Below are 14,752 nucleotides of genomic sequence, written 5' to 3'. Positions count from 1 at the left end.
GCATGCCCATTCGGTAAGATAGCCCTGCTCAAAGATCCTCTGGAGAAGTTAAAGTATCCTCTTGTTATTTAGTGTTCCTGGGGTATCCCATGCTACCCGTCTCTCCATCCAAGTTCTTCAGCAATAAAAATCCATAAAAGACATTCCCTGGACCATTTATTGAGCCAGAGAGTGTGGAAAATGCTGTGTTCCCAGCTGCCTCTGCACCAACTTTTGGGAAAGAACCAGTCAAAATCTACTGGCTCCTGCTAACACTACACCTTAAAGAGGTTTCTCCTTACTTTCTGTTTAGTGACAACCTTTAACCAGACAGGAAGTGAGGGTAAAACAGCATCAGGGAAGCAAACAACAATAAATGCTGATGGCAATTGTAGAATATCCCTATTATCTTAAAGAGAAAGTAAAGCTTCCCCTGCAACTTGTACCTATATGCAAGCTTATGATAAGGCTTACCTATAGGTACTGTAAATATCTCCTAAACATGCACTATTTAGGAGATGTTTACTTTGCATGCAGCAAGAGACATCACTGGCGCATGCACACTGAAGGAACAGCCCGTGCCATTCCTTCAGAGCCCTGTGACGTCATTGCGGCTCCAGCCAATCAGATGGCCGGAGGATGTAAACCCAGAAGGAAGACGGATGAACATGTTGGCCCTGTCACCAGTGAGCGGCGGCGCTGTGGGGGCTTCGTTCTAAGGTAACTATTTCATAATGAGCTAGTATGCAATGCATACTAGCTCATTATTTCTTTGTCATTTCGTTTTTTTTCTGAGGTTTACAACCTCTTTAAAGGTTAAGTTCACATTTTTCCAGAAAATAGCTTATGCAGTTCAGGAGCCACACAATATTTCAAAAACTGCAAACCTTTGTAAAATGTTCATTAATTTATTGCCATACCTTTAGGCCACTTGGACCTCGCTGAAAGCCTTGCCAAAAAACTCCCACTTAACAATTCCCATGCCATGCCTTGTAGTTAGGAAGTCAAAACAGTTGGATGTTCACTCCCAGCATGTCTTTCATTTCCTAGCAACATGGCAAGAAATGGAGATTCATACCTGTTAGTTTTTTGGCCAGGTTTCCAGCTGGGCCCAAGTTGCCTAGAGGAATGACATTAAAAATTAAAGAACACTTTACAATGCTACCCAGTTTTTTTTTTTTTTTTTAATCTATATTAAATAATTGGCTATGTGCTAGAAAAAGTGAATTTAGCCTTTAAAGCATTTGTAACTTCTTTTTGTGTCACTGTTAGAGAGATTTCTCCTCGCTTCTTGTCTTAACGTTTCTACCAGAATGGAAGTGAAATAATCTCTCTGACAAAGCCTCTAACAGCAGTAAAATCTGACAGGTGTTCTAATCTTTCCCTATTTTATCCAAAACTAAAAAAAAATGTTTTATGTGTAGATACACTTTTTGGTCATCTTTAGTTTCAAAATAAAATATGTAAGATGCTCCATCTAGTCTAGATGTTTCTTGGCATTTACCAGTCAAAGGGACAGCAGTTGAGCTGTAACATCCTCTTCCTTCCATACTGGAACACTCTGAAAAAACTTGGGGCAATGTGAACAATAAAGCTCACCTTATATAGAAATTATATTAGTTACATGCACAGACTAGCGTCTCACACATGCATACGTTTATAGCACTGACCATTGCCACTATATATCTTTACATTCATAGTGCTCTAGTGATTTCCAGCTGCTCCATTCAGCACAGTAAGCTTAAAGAAATACCTGGTAAGGGGAGTCCATAGTTGTGGGACTTAGTATAAACTCCAACAACTCAAAGTTTACACAGAACATTCTTCTTCCTCTAGGTGGATGAACGAAGCAGTAGGGGAGTGAAATGAAGGAAAGTGTAAGCTGCTGGGAAGAGGCGTAGGGGCATTATACTGAGTTTGATGGTTTGCCCGGCATGGGAAAATTGTATCTAAAGCCAAAGCTCTCTTTTGAATTTTTTATTTTTATTTTGGATAGTCACCCTTTCTATTTGTCCTAACCATTATCACCTGGACAGAAAGTGATGAAAAATCAAAATGTTATAGCTGTCAATAGAACAAGAAGTAAGGAGAAATCCAACAGTAATGACTGTACCAGCGACAATTGTCTCCATTTGGAGAGATTTTCTCTCTCTTCCTGTTTAGTTTTTGTGTAGAGTGGGCTTTCCTGCTCTCTCATGTGGACTTCACATGGAGCCAGGTGCCAGCCTCTGAAAATCCAGGTTGCAGGGCGTCATGGTTGTTGAGCCCAAACCAGTACTGTCACATGTAAGGATAGTGACCTGAGGCCTAAACTTCCCATCCTCTTGGCCCTTAAACAGTTACCCCCTTTTCCAGGGGAGTAATCACTCACCTGGTCCACATGTGAGTTTCCAGGAGATCGATGTCCAGGTTTGCACCAGTAAGCACAGCCCTCTCTCCAACTTCCAGGCATTAGCCATGTTAAACACTTCACCCATTAGAATATCACACAGCGGCTTCTTGGTGAAATAAACTCTTGGTGAAATAAACCCTCTGTCTTTGTGAGCTCCAAAGATGGGGTATATAAGCTCAGCCCATGCACCCTAAGACAGGTCCATGCACAGAGCATGCACCCTAAGACAGGTCCCCTTACAGTCTCTCTAACTCCTGGCCAACAATTCTGGCCCAAGACTCCATCGACCTTAAAAAAGGGACCCTTCACTACTCAAAAACTACAAAAAAATGGGTGACTTTAAAAACAACACTAATTTTGCAGTTTGATGAAATAGGGTTTTCATTTTATAGAACAAAAATGTATAGCTAAATAAATGTATGTGAAATAACCCAACAGTATAAAACAAGCATCAGTAGGCTGAACCTGTTATTGGTCTGGTTGCCTTAGTGACTCAAAACAGCTATTTAGAATAGAATACAAAAAAAAAAAAGAAATGAATGAACCCGACTTATATGGAACAAGTAATATTCCCCAGTTGTTTATGTTTTTCTGTTACAGTGTAATAAAATCAGCCTGCTTGAAGAATTGTTCAAGAATAGCTTACTATGTGAATATAATTATGTTAATACAGGATATAGCTTTATGAGTGTCTTTGGGTAAAGGGAAGGTCTGCTGTCTTTCAGTTTTATGCTGCTTAATACATTCTAATAAAGTAATTATTAGAATCATGATGTGGTTGCAGTATGTGCATATAGGCTTGGGTACACTATGATGCATCCATGCTAAAAATCTTGAATAAAGAGTCCCAGATTGAATGAAGAAATAAGTAAGAATGGTCTTATGAATTAATAAATGTGGGCCATTATGTCAGATATCTGATTTTGTCAACCTTCTAGTACAGAAGATTCTAGAGTATTACTGGAGGATTCTTTTCAATGATTATAATCCTCTCAATACAAGGAAGGGGTTTTGAAATTAAGACCATGTTCAAGCAATGAAGGCCATTTAAAAAGGTCTCATGAGTAGTGATGTTACTTTTATCTTTACCTATGCCTATAATTTGTGGAAAAAAGTTTGCATTTACCAATCAATGTGCGATGCCGTTTTCCTTAGCCTTTTTACATGCTGTGTTTATTAATGTTAGTGGTGGCACTGAAACACAAGTAAGCTGAGATCTTTTTTCTGTGTGCAGGGAATGAAGGATCATTACATTTTTTACAAACGTATGTCGGTACTTCTGGCACTAACCTTTATTCCCCTTAAGCATATGTCGGGGGGAAAAAACATATTCAGTAGATCTTGGCAATACATACACATTTCCCCATATTTTGTTTCTTTAAAACACTGCAATTACCTATTGAACTTTCAGAAATCCAGTATTGTCCTAGGTACATGTACTTAAAATACATCCGACAAAAATCTGAGTACAGGATGATTGAATTCTAGAGCCATTTATTAAACTATTGCCAGCTTAAAGTTTATGTAAACCCAAAACCTTTTTTAATAGGGTTTTAAATAGGGTTCAAGGGGATAAAACCTCTATAATTTTATTTTTTTGCTGCCTGTTTCTTACTGCGGGAGATTTGCCTTCCCCTTCTCCAGAGATACAACAGAAAATAAACGGAAAACTCTCCAAAGTGAACAAAATTCCCATCTTATCATAGGAACCTGTGTCCCCTTTAGTTGATTTACCCCTTATTCCTGGACTAGTGACAACTAAAAAGTTGGGTATACACAATCATTTCAGTCATGATAACAGTGGCAACAGGCTAATAGAGAGAGTAAATCTCCGTAAAGGGGGTGCAGACAGCAAAAACAACCTGAAAGGTAAAGCAAAAATGTGGGGTGCTGGATTGTTTTGTTTTAGCGCCAACTCAAGTCTTAGAAAGATTCCAGTTTGTATTTTGTTAATAATTAATCCACTTCTCATGCCTTTTCCCCATCCAGTAATTCCCCTCAAAGTGTCAGCTAAGGTCGTTATTAGAAATGGGCCGAACACCCCGCGGTCCGTTTCGTACAAGAACCTTTAAACTTTGCAAAAGTTCGGAACCCAAAAACAAACCCTGCTGAAGTTTATGGGACCTGAACTGAAAAAATCGAAAGTTCCAATTCTGAAGGCTTATATTCAAAATATTGGGCATACAAAGGGTATAGGGGCCCTGGGGGAAATGTATCATTAAAAAAAATTGTAAAAAAGATAATTTTTAAATGAGCAGTGATTTACTAATGCTTAAAGTGACAATAAAAATGCAAAAATGCATTTAAATATAGTGACTGGGGGTTCCCCTTAGTCTGCCTGTAAAGTAGCGCATCTGTACCGTGTATAGAACCTGCTGCAGCAAAAATGACATTTGTAAAGTAAAAAAAAATGACATTTTCCCTGCAAGCTTTCTTTATTTTATAAATAATGGCTTGGGGAGCCAGTCTGTATGATGAAGCCCCAATTTAGTGCACTTGGAACAAGATTAGAGATGTTTTGGATACATTCTGATGTTTGTTCCACAGACTTTGATTAGAAGTAACAGGTTCTAAAAAATTGGGTTTTGGTGTTGGTGGTGCCTTTACACCATAACCCTGTAGAGGTACTCTTGATGAAAGCAAGAATTGGCCTTGCTGTCAAAAATTGAAATTATATGTACCTGTCAGGTGCGGAGAAATTGGTCCTTGGGTGTTAATTGTACCCATGAAACCAATACCAAAAAATGTCTTCTAGATAAAATTAACTCCCACAAAGCTATGCAGCATAGACAGTCTTGCAGAGATTCTAGATCCAAAAAACCCTTAATTGGCAACATTGGCATCAGGGGCTTAATAGCTGCTACAAACCCAGGAATTATTCATTTTGATAAATGTTAGCTTTTCAGCGGAGTCTGTGGAGAGACACACTCTTTTATCTGTCACAAAACCTCTGGCAGCACTGAATGCTCATTCAGAAAGCACGCTGGATGCAGGGCAGCCCAGCAGCTCAATTGCATACTGGGCAAATTCAGGCCAGTGGTCAATTAACATGACCCAGTAACCCTGTGAATCGTCAGCTGGAAAGCTCTTCATATTTGTTTTCACCTCTAGATAATCTCCCACCATATGATGCAGATGCTGCTGATGGGATGTGGAAGCTGACAGCCCTGGGCACCAGAAAGGTGTGACATAAACTCCTCTGTAAGGTGTCCTCAAGATATTTAATCCTCCGCTCCCTCTGTGGGGACAGGATGAGTTCCAAGACTTTCCATTTGTAATGGAGGTCAAGGAGGGTTGCCAACCAATAGCGATCCTTCTTCTTGATACCATGAATTCTCTGGTCCTTTCACAAGCATTAAAGAATGAGGGAGCCCATGCACCGCAAGTTTGTGGAGGCATGAGAAGCAGAGTCCTCGGGGTCACTAAGGATTACAGTATTTGGAAGTGCCTCCTCCCAGTCACTTACTACTCCCAAGGTTCTGGGGATGGAAAACCATCTCTTAACCACTTAAGCCCCGGAAGATTTTACCCCCTTCCTGACCGGGGCCTATTTTCCGATTCAGCACTGCGTGACTTTAACGGACAATTGCGCGGTCCTGCGACGCTGTACCTAGACAAATTTGACGTCCTTTTTTTCCCACAAACAGAGCTTTCTTTTGGTGGTATTTGATCACCTGTGTGATTTTTTGATCATGATCTATACACAAAAAAAGAGCGTCAATTTTGCAAAAATAACAATATTTTTCAAATTTTTTTATATGAAATTCCCCAAAAAAATGTAAAAATCTAAATTTTTTAACATTTTAGGCCAATTTGTTTTATTCTACCTATGTTTGAGAGGGAGGTGTTAAGTGTGTCCCTAGGGGCTTGTTTTTAACTGTGATTGGCTGTGGCTACTAGTGTAAGAACAGAGATCAACGGTCCTACATAGTAGAACCGTGTGATCTCCATTCTTACACAGGGAAGAATGATAGGCGGCTTTGTTTACATTAGCCGCCTGCCTTTCTTCCGGTGTAACGGACAATCTCGAGTGCCGGCGGACATCGGGTCCACCGGGCACACACGCGGGGGGGGGTCCATGACTGCGCGGTAGCGTGCCTTTCGACGGCACGCGCTCGCTCCCTAGAGCCTCACAGGCTAGCGACGTAGCCCTAAGTCGCTTTGCCTGTGAGGGGCTGACCGCCGCAGTAAATAGTCGTGCGGCGGTCGGCAAGCGGTTAAGGTGTGTCTTCCTCTGCTTCAATGCCTCCAAAACTGCCAGAATCCTCCCCCTCCTCCTCCTTCCTCTTCTCTTGAGTGTTCTTTGGCATCGCAAGAATGGTGTCTGCATAAGGCAGTAACTTTTTCCCAAGTCTCCTGGAGAAGATGGGGAGGCCATAGACTCTACACATTGATCAAGGTAAATTTCCTTAACAGATGATTTTGTAATGATACCTTTCAAGGGCAATGGCTATGTGGAAAAGGTATTTAAAGGCTAAGTCCACCTTTTGTAACATATTTAGGGTGTAATATGTAACAAGGTGCCATGCTGACCCAGCCAACCCCACCCTCGTCCCTTTCCCCCTTACAGAGTCCGGGGTTCTTTTCCCCTCTGGCTCCTGTCTTCTTTAAATTGTGCACATCTGTGCATGACTGCCCGCACAGCCGCATCATTCATTCACAGAGGTCTACAAGACCCGTCTTCCACCATGGCAGAGGGACTTATACATATCAATGTAACACAAGTGCAGTAATTACCACAATCATAGTCCATTGACACTTTCTCCAGCTCTGTAGCTTAAAGTCTGTACCTCACTACAGGCATGGAACTGGAGGAGAGATTCCAGGTGTCTGTGTATTGCACCCATGATCCACTGATTGCAATTGCAATGTGTTGAAGGCTCATATGCAAAAAAATAATAAAGGCACTTTTTGTCGCCAAAAGTTTCCAAGATAACACTACGGGGTGTATGAGACTGTCAGTTATGGCCATTGTCAGTCCAGGTGTCTGCATGATCTAAATGTGTTTACCAGGCTTCCAACTTACAGTGCTGAATGATATTCTTCACCCTCATCATTCTACAAGCCCTGATGAATGGGGAGTGCTGAGCCCCTGAAGCGTATTGACTGTTGAAAAATAAAATATTTTAATGCAACAAACTACTATATACAAACTATTGTGTTATTCCCATTTTTTTAACACTTTAGCAAACTCCTCCAAGGGTCCAACAGGACACCCCAGTATATGGTGAGCAGCCTCCCAAACCGCACATCATATATTACATTATAATAAATCACCATAAAGTTCAGTGTTCCTATACCATAAAAAGAAGGTATGGCCATGGAGGAAGCAGGAGACATTAAATGGAGTTTTATGTTTCAAATTCCTCTAGTAATTATCATTGCAGAGTATAAGTCTAAAGCCTTGTACACACGCAATGATTATCGGCCGACCGATCGTCCGTCTTTTGTTCAGAGTGGTGTTTTGTTGGTTGGAATGTGCCTAGGCTGCACACAAATTTTCTCGCCCAACAAAATTCTACTTCAGAAGTGATGTCATGTGTTGGTTTGCTTTCTTTGTGTTCTTTCTTTACTGAGCATGCCCAGTCTTGCTCATTAGATTTTTCCCTGTCGAAATCTGTACTGACTGCACGAAAATCGGCCGTGTTTTGAAGGCAGACAAAAATTTTATAGTCTGCACACCAGATTTTTTTCGGCCGAAAAATCGGAGTCGGTTGTCGGAAGCATTATACTAACAAGCCGAAAATCGGCAGATCCGTCGTCGGACGAAAATTCCCTGCCGAATTTCGACGCGTGCGTACGAGGCTTAAGGCTTTGAAATCAGTTGTGGGCCTCAGAGCAAGGGCTTACAGTGGACCAGGGCCATCCAAACGGTTTCATCACTGACTTTTTATTGTAGGAGTACAGAGTTGACCAGAGCACTGCTGGTCCAAGTTGGGGTGCAGAATATAATTTTAGGAATGCTATCCCCCTTTACAATTTAAGGGCTGTGAGAATGGCTTTTGCAACTCTGTGAAGTCTGTGCACCCCCAGATAAATGAAAGGAGATCATGTACTTTAGGTAAAAAATTAATTTTAATGGATGCAATTCTGCCTGTCTAGGAAATGTGGTGGGGTGTCCAGCGGTGCAGTAGTGTGATTTCCTGGTAAACACTGAGGTAATTAGCAATGTACAAAATTTGGGAAGTTGGTGTCAAATTATTGCCTGAATTTTAAATGCTTTGTGTGTTCTAGGAATAGCGGTACGAGGACTAAAATATTTCTAGAGTTTGCAAACTTAAGTTAGTAGGGACTTCTGATTTAGAGAAAGGCTTCTTTCACACAGCCGCTCTGGACTTATTCTCCGCTGCGGGACTTTTTTTTTTTTTCACGGAGCGGATGACATTTGTGTCATCCGCTCCGTATGTCCGCATATCATCCCATCCATTTGCGGATGATATGCGGATATAATGTAAGTCTATGGCATTGCGGATGTCAGCGGATGACACTGCTGACATCCGATTTTCCTTCCTTTCCCTTTTTTGAACGGATGAAAAAATAGGGTTCTGTTCCGTTCCAAAAAACGGAACAGAACTGAAAGGAGGCAAATCGGATGTCAGCGGATGGTATTCCGCTGACATCCGCAATGCCATAGACTTACATTATGTCTGTAAATCATCTGCAAACAAATTGGATGATTTGCGGACATACGGAGCGGCCGTGTGAAAGAAGCCTAACTTCTTATAAAATGAAAGAGAGACAAAGTCTTTGATGAAAGCATGTAAGGTGGGGGGAGTGGTCAGAAGTTGAGTAAAGTTGGGTACACACTAGCAAAGGGCTGAATGAAAAAAACAAAACAAATTACTGCATCCACACAAGCGATGTGGATGGAGGAATCCTCCCCGCTGCACTATTGTATTCTGACAGTGGGGACTCCTTTGCTATAAAAATACTCTGATTAGCGCTGTAGTGGCTGATTAAATGCAGGTTTTCCAGCAGTCTCATTTGACAGAAGCCTATCCAACAATCAGCGTATGTCTGGCAGAGAAAGTTACACACAGATCAAAATTTGGCCAGCTCCTGCTGAACCGGCCTAATTATGATCTGTGTGTACCCAGCTTAAGCATTACTATTATGCCATCCATGAAAAGAGATATTTTAAAGGAATGAGTGTCGATTAAATTCCTTTGGATGTCGTAAGTAGAAATAAGCAAATGTGACTGGGATCAGTTTGTGAGGAATTAATCAAACCCATCATAGACTTTGAAAATTGCAAACTTAAATACAAACCCCACAGAGTTCTGTGGGGTAGGCGCAAATCTTTCAAATGAATTCTAGCCATTTTCAAGGCTATGGAGGATTTTTTTGGTCTCCAATTAGAGCACTGCTCTCATGAGAGAATATGCGTGACCAGCCTTTAAAATAGTATTCAGTTTACCATTTATTGTATCCTAAAGAATCACGCTTTATTAGTACAACATTTCTAAAAAACATTAAAAATAAATTAAAACAAAGAGGGTTATACCTGTGCTTAGGACAATAAATAATTATAGTCAGGTGCTCAGTGAAAAAAATGGGCTGCTGCTGATAAAAAAGGAGTAATTCCTTTTAAAGGTGACTGAATGCAAATAAATCAGCGCTGCTCTTAAGGTTAAAGGACCCCTAATATACTCCTAAGTGTAAAAAATGAATGTGAGTTAGTGACTCAACATGTGATCACCCTAAATTAATTATGAAATTAATATAAATGCTTAAAAGTGACCGGTGTCCACTGTGCAGGTATATTACATTCGTGATCTCTCACTGTGATCAGTGCTCCCCTCTTTCCTCCCTACTTATCAGAGGCAGGAAGGGTCTGGGCCCTTCAGATCTCCACAGGGGTAAACCTTGCACTTCCGATAGGGATGTGGGCCACTCCAGCATTTCCTCCTATACTCCGGGGCTAGCTCCTCCTCAATTCCGCATACCAGCCATCATATAAAGAGAACATGCTTTTTAGTTGGCCTAGATCACTGACCGAATCACTGACAGAAGGAGGAGAAGTTTATGGACAATTCGCACTGACACTTGTCACTTTATTTTTTTTACTGGATTTATATTATTTATGAGATATATATATATATATTCACTGAATTTATTTATTCTTATGATGCATTTGTAATTTATTAGAGTTCATTGCTGTTATACAAATATATATTGCTGGCACTTTATATTTATATTTATTTTAAATCACAGATTATATCACCCATTTATACTTTTTATAGATAAAGCACTAATATTGTTACAAGAACTTTATATCTATTTGTTTTATACATTAAAGGCACTACCATATGCACGTCAGATTAATTTAGGGTGATCACACGTTGAGTCACTAACTCACATTCATTTTTTACACTTAGGAGTATATTAAGTGTCCTCTAACCTTAATAGAGGCGCTGATTTATTAAAAATGCAGGACCTGTACTCCTCCTTTATAATAATCACTATTTTTCATGCAATGCCATATATCTCCAATAGCCTTTATATGTATCCACAAACAAGTTAAATTTGGCTTATATAAAGCTAGCTTAACAAAGTATTCCCTTATACTAACATTTGTTGCTAAGCTATAACATTTACTTTTAATAATATGGTAATATATAATCTTGGCCTGGGGACACTCTACAGAAATGTGTCAATCTTGGTGTTTTTACCTCCCGTTATGAGGCAAGAATATTGTATTGAACAAAACCTTGTGTGTACACAAAACATTCTTTAATATAAATCCCTTGGTGGATCCACAAGATATATTTTTTCACAGAACTAGAGTTGGTAAACAAAGCATATCTATTCTAGTAAAAGATGCACCACTTAAATTGAAATAAGTATTCCCAGGTGGATGAGTCTCACACTCAGCAGTTCCATCATACATAAGTATACCAACCAGACAAAACCATCTCTATATTGGCTGTCCAAAATCATGGGGCTAAGCTTGGGGAAACACTCACCAACAATGCATTATACATTCTGCGATAAAGTTATTGGCTTATATCTGTTCCATAAGCAAGAGTGTAATTCCTTCAAGTATACTGGATGCTATCAAAACATATGAATTGTGGCCATGTGCATATGTATATTCCCCTGTGCAACTACCCACAGGTTAGTCATTCAACGCAGGTCATTCATGTATTCGATGGTTTATGTTCCCTCCTACAGGGGTCACTCTCTCTCTAGACATGGCCAATTATGAGCCTCCCAGGAAAATTAACAAACCGTTCCCCTGTACATGCTCAATGTAAGTCATTGCATGCCTTAGATGTAGTGAGCCCTATTACATATATACCAAGGGATTTAACACATGTATAATAGAGATGTATATAGTATACTCTATTGGATGGAACCTATAGCAGCCCATACATGCATGACCTTTGCTGTTTTCATGTGATTTAATAAAGGAAGGCCACATTATGTTGAACCACCTAGGTGGTATCTTTTTCTCCAGTGGATTATATCTTGTGGAGGCATCAGAAGCCTCATAGCCTGAGCATTGGGTCTGGAGATATTGACTGAGAGGGTTGTAGCGCTGTTACACCTGTTTCCATTGTGCTGAATGACTGACCAATAGGGGATGGCATTTGGAGATATACATTTGAACTTTGCCACAATCATCTGTTTTGATTGCATCCTGTATAGTTAAAATCACATTGATGGGGTGCACCAGCTCTTTCCAGGTCACCACAAATGCAGCCAGGTCTGACGTTACATCAGCAGGTCCTTGGACAACTGTGTGGTAGGAGCCTGGTGTGGCTAGAGAGAGTCAGGCAGAGTCAGGTGGGCAAGTAATGCAGAGCCCGTACGCTTTGTGTAGGAAAAAGAGTGGAAGTCTGGCCACGGAAAAAAACATTCACACAGCGATTAGTGGACCTCAGAGTTGGAGTCACCTGGGGAGTTCTTGGGCGGCTTTCACTTCCACATTTTAAATAGTTAAAGCATGTTTTTCTGTACACAGTGGAGTGGCAGCAGAGGTCTAGAATGTGCATGTTACCAGCCCAACATTCTGGCATGCCGCTCTAATTTTGGACTTTACTTTGCTTCTCTTTTCTTATTACAGCAAGCACAAACAAAATATAGGTTCTCACACTTCCACACTCCATCCAAAATTGGAAAAAAAAGCATTGATACACTTTATTTCTAAACCATATTCTGTTAAATTTTAACATGTGCATAATGGTCATATTTGGGGCAACCAACACCCTTTTTAAGGCACGATCCTTTAGGCACTAAATTAGGAGTTTGTCATCAAATAAAAACATATAGTAGATATGTGTATCAGCACATAAATCTTTTTTAGAGTCAACTTTCCTTCCTACTTCTTTAGGGACACCATTCTGCTCCTCCAGCCAAACTTGTGCATCTTCATTCTTTGTGCATTCACACTTTGAGCATAGCTGGTGGAAGGCAATGGGAAATGAGTAGCAGATTACTGGAATACAATGCTATGCAAGGAAAACCCTACCAAATCCTTTCCTGGACTTTCTGTATCTTTATTATTCCCCTTTAATCAGTATAATGCAATATTAAGTGCCAAGTGCAATCAATATACATATATTTTTTTTTTTGCCATAGTTTAAGATCTATCGAAATTTGTCAGTTTGAACCCATTTATCTATGGCACCATTAAATGAGAATGAGTCACTCTTTGCAGCAAGTGTGTGGGTGAGCCCGCTGTCTCCGGTGTGTGTCTGTGATTTTATGAGGCTTGATTAACTTGGCAAAAGGAGAGATTTGAAGCACCATATCCTGCAGAATAATAAATGTGCACAGTTTACACAGTAGATTGTAAAAACAAACAGCTGCGTAACCCCTTCTGTGCCTGTGCGTCTGGAAATATCAGTTTGTGCTCTAGTGTGGTTTTTGGTGCCTCTGGATTTTGTTAGATATGTTACTATTTAGAGCAGTGCTTGGAATATTCAAGCAACGTAGAGTCACCCTTGCAACGTATAATAAGCGTGCACCAATATCAGAAATACTCCTTAGCTTCTGAAGACATTTTCCCACGAGCTGGAAGGATTATTTGATTTTCTTGATACATAAGGTTGCTATCCTTTCATTGCATAACCACTAATGTTTCATTTGAAAGTCATGACAAGTCTTGTTTTGTGGTGGGCACTTTGATTATAGGCAGAACTTTCAACTCTAATTGCTGCTAAACTGTTTTGGTGCATGGCAGAACTTTGGGATATTTTCAGCAAAATGCTCTAAAGTCAATTGGAGATTATTTTCACCAAAATTTTGAAATGTAAACTCAACCACCGAATTTTATAGCCCATCTCTATGGCAGAGATACAGTATCAGCTGTACAGGGAGTGCATTGCTGTCGTGGAGCAGGTTAGCACATAGACTTACATTTGAGCAGTGTGCTCAACCATTGCTGTAGATCTGCAAAGCAGGAAACAAAGCCTGTATATATAAAAAAAAAAAAACAATTGAATACTACATGCACATATAAAATAACAAACCTTTTCCAACATTAAAGCAGAATATATCATTATTTTTTATTATTCTGATTCCTATGGGACAACATATGCAGTACTTTGTTCCATGTTGATGGGTGCTTTCTAAGTCAAGTTATGAGGTCTGACCTACACCCCCTCCCCTCCTGTTGCAGCCATTGCAACGACAGCTAGGAAGGAGACGGATGATTCATAATGTTATGAACCAGCCATCTCTTTCCTAGCTGTTGTTTGATTGGCTGCTGCAGGAGCAGAGGAGGGGCAGATCTGACCTCATAAGTAGACTTAGAAAGCAACTATCAACATGTACATTGTCCCATTGGACTGAGCCGAAAATAAGAAAATTAATGATAGATTTTCTTTAACTTTAGTCTGCAGAGTGGGCTCTTTCCATAATGTACAGGTACTGTATGTAAGGCATGTCTGCACATTAGGGCGGACCGACCCCCTAAGCTGCTCTCCTTGAGCCCTGTCAGCAACATACACGTTGTCATTGATCATCCAATGCTGCCATTTTCTCCACTGCTTATTCTTGGTATCTTCCATCTTTTACCAATGGAATGCCACTGAATGATGTAACATCTGCGTATGCCTGTTGGACTTACAGTATCCTGGCACCTGGATCAATTCTCATCATTTAACAGATGCAAGGAGTGGACAATGAGTGTAAACTGTAGTGCACATGCCCCATAGGCAGTGTTCACTCGAAAAAATATCCTGTAAGAAATAGAAAGAAGTTTTTGGCAGAAGAGACTTAAAACTTACAAAAACTCTTGCTAGATTTTTTTCTTTTAGAGTTTAGTTCCAAGCTGACACAAATTATAACTTTAATTAAAAAAGCTGATAATTTTTCATGTATATAATAAAATCATAGAAAGGACTATACATTCTTTTTTTTGCCACCTTGCCA

General features: G+C 40.1%; 1 protein-coding gene across 1 annotated transcript in view; it reads left to right on the top strand.

Moving 5' to 3' along the window:
* GALNT16 (polypeptide N-acetylgalactosaminyltransferase 16) overlaps positions 1-14,752 on the top strand; it is a 248,253-nt gene that overhangs the window by 202,325 nt on the left and 31,176 nt on the right. The gene's annotated exons all lie outside the window — the stretch shown is intronic.

This window comes from Pelophylax lessonae (genome assembly GCF_965119305.1).
Source record: "Pelophylax lessonae genome assembly, chromosome: 13".
Lineage (NCBI taxonomy): Eukaryota > Metazoa > Chordata > Amphibia > Anura > Ranidae > Pelophylax > Pelophylax lessonae.
Note: the sequence above shows the minus strand (reverse complement) of the source record. Positions and strands in the feature narration are given on the sequence as shown.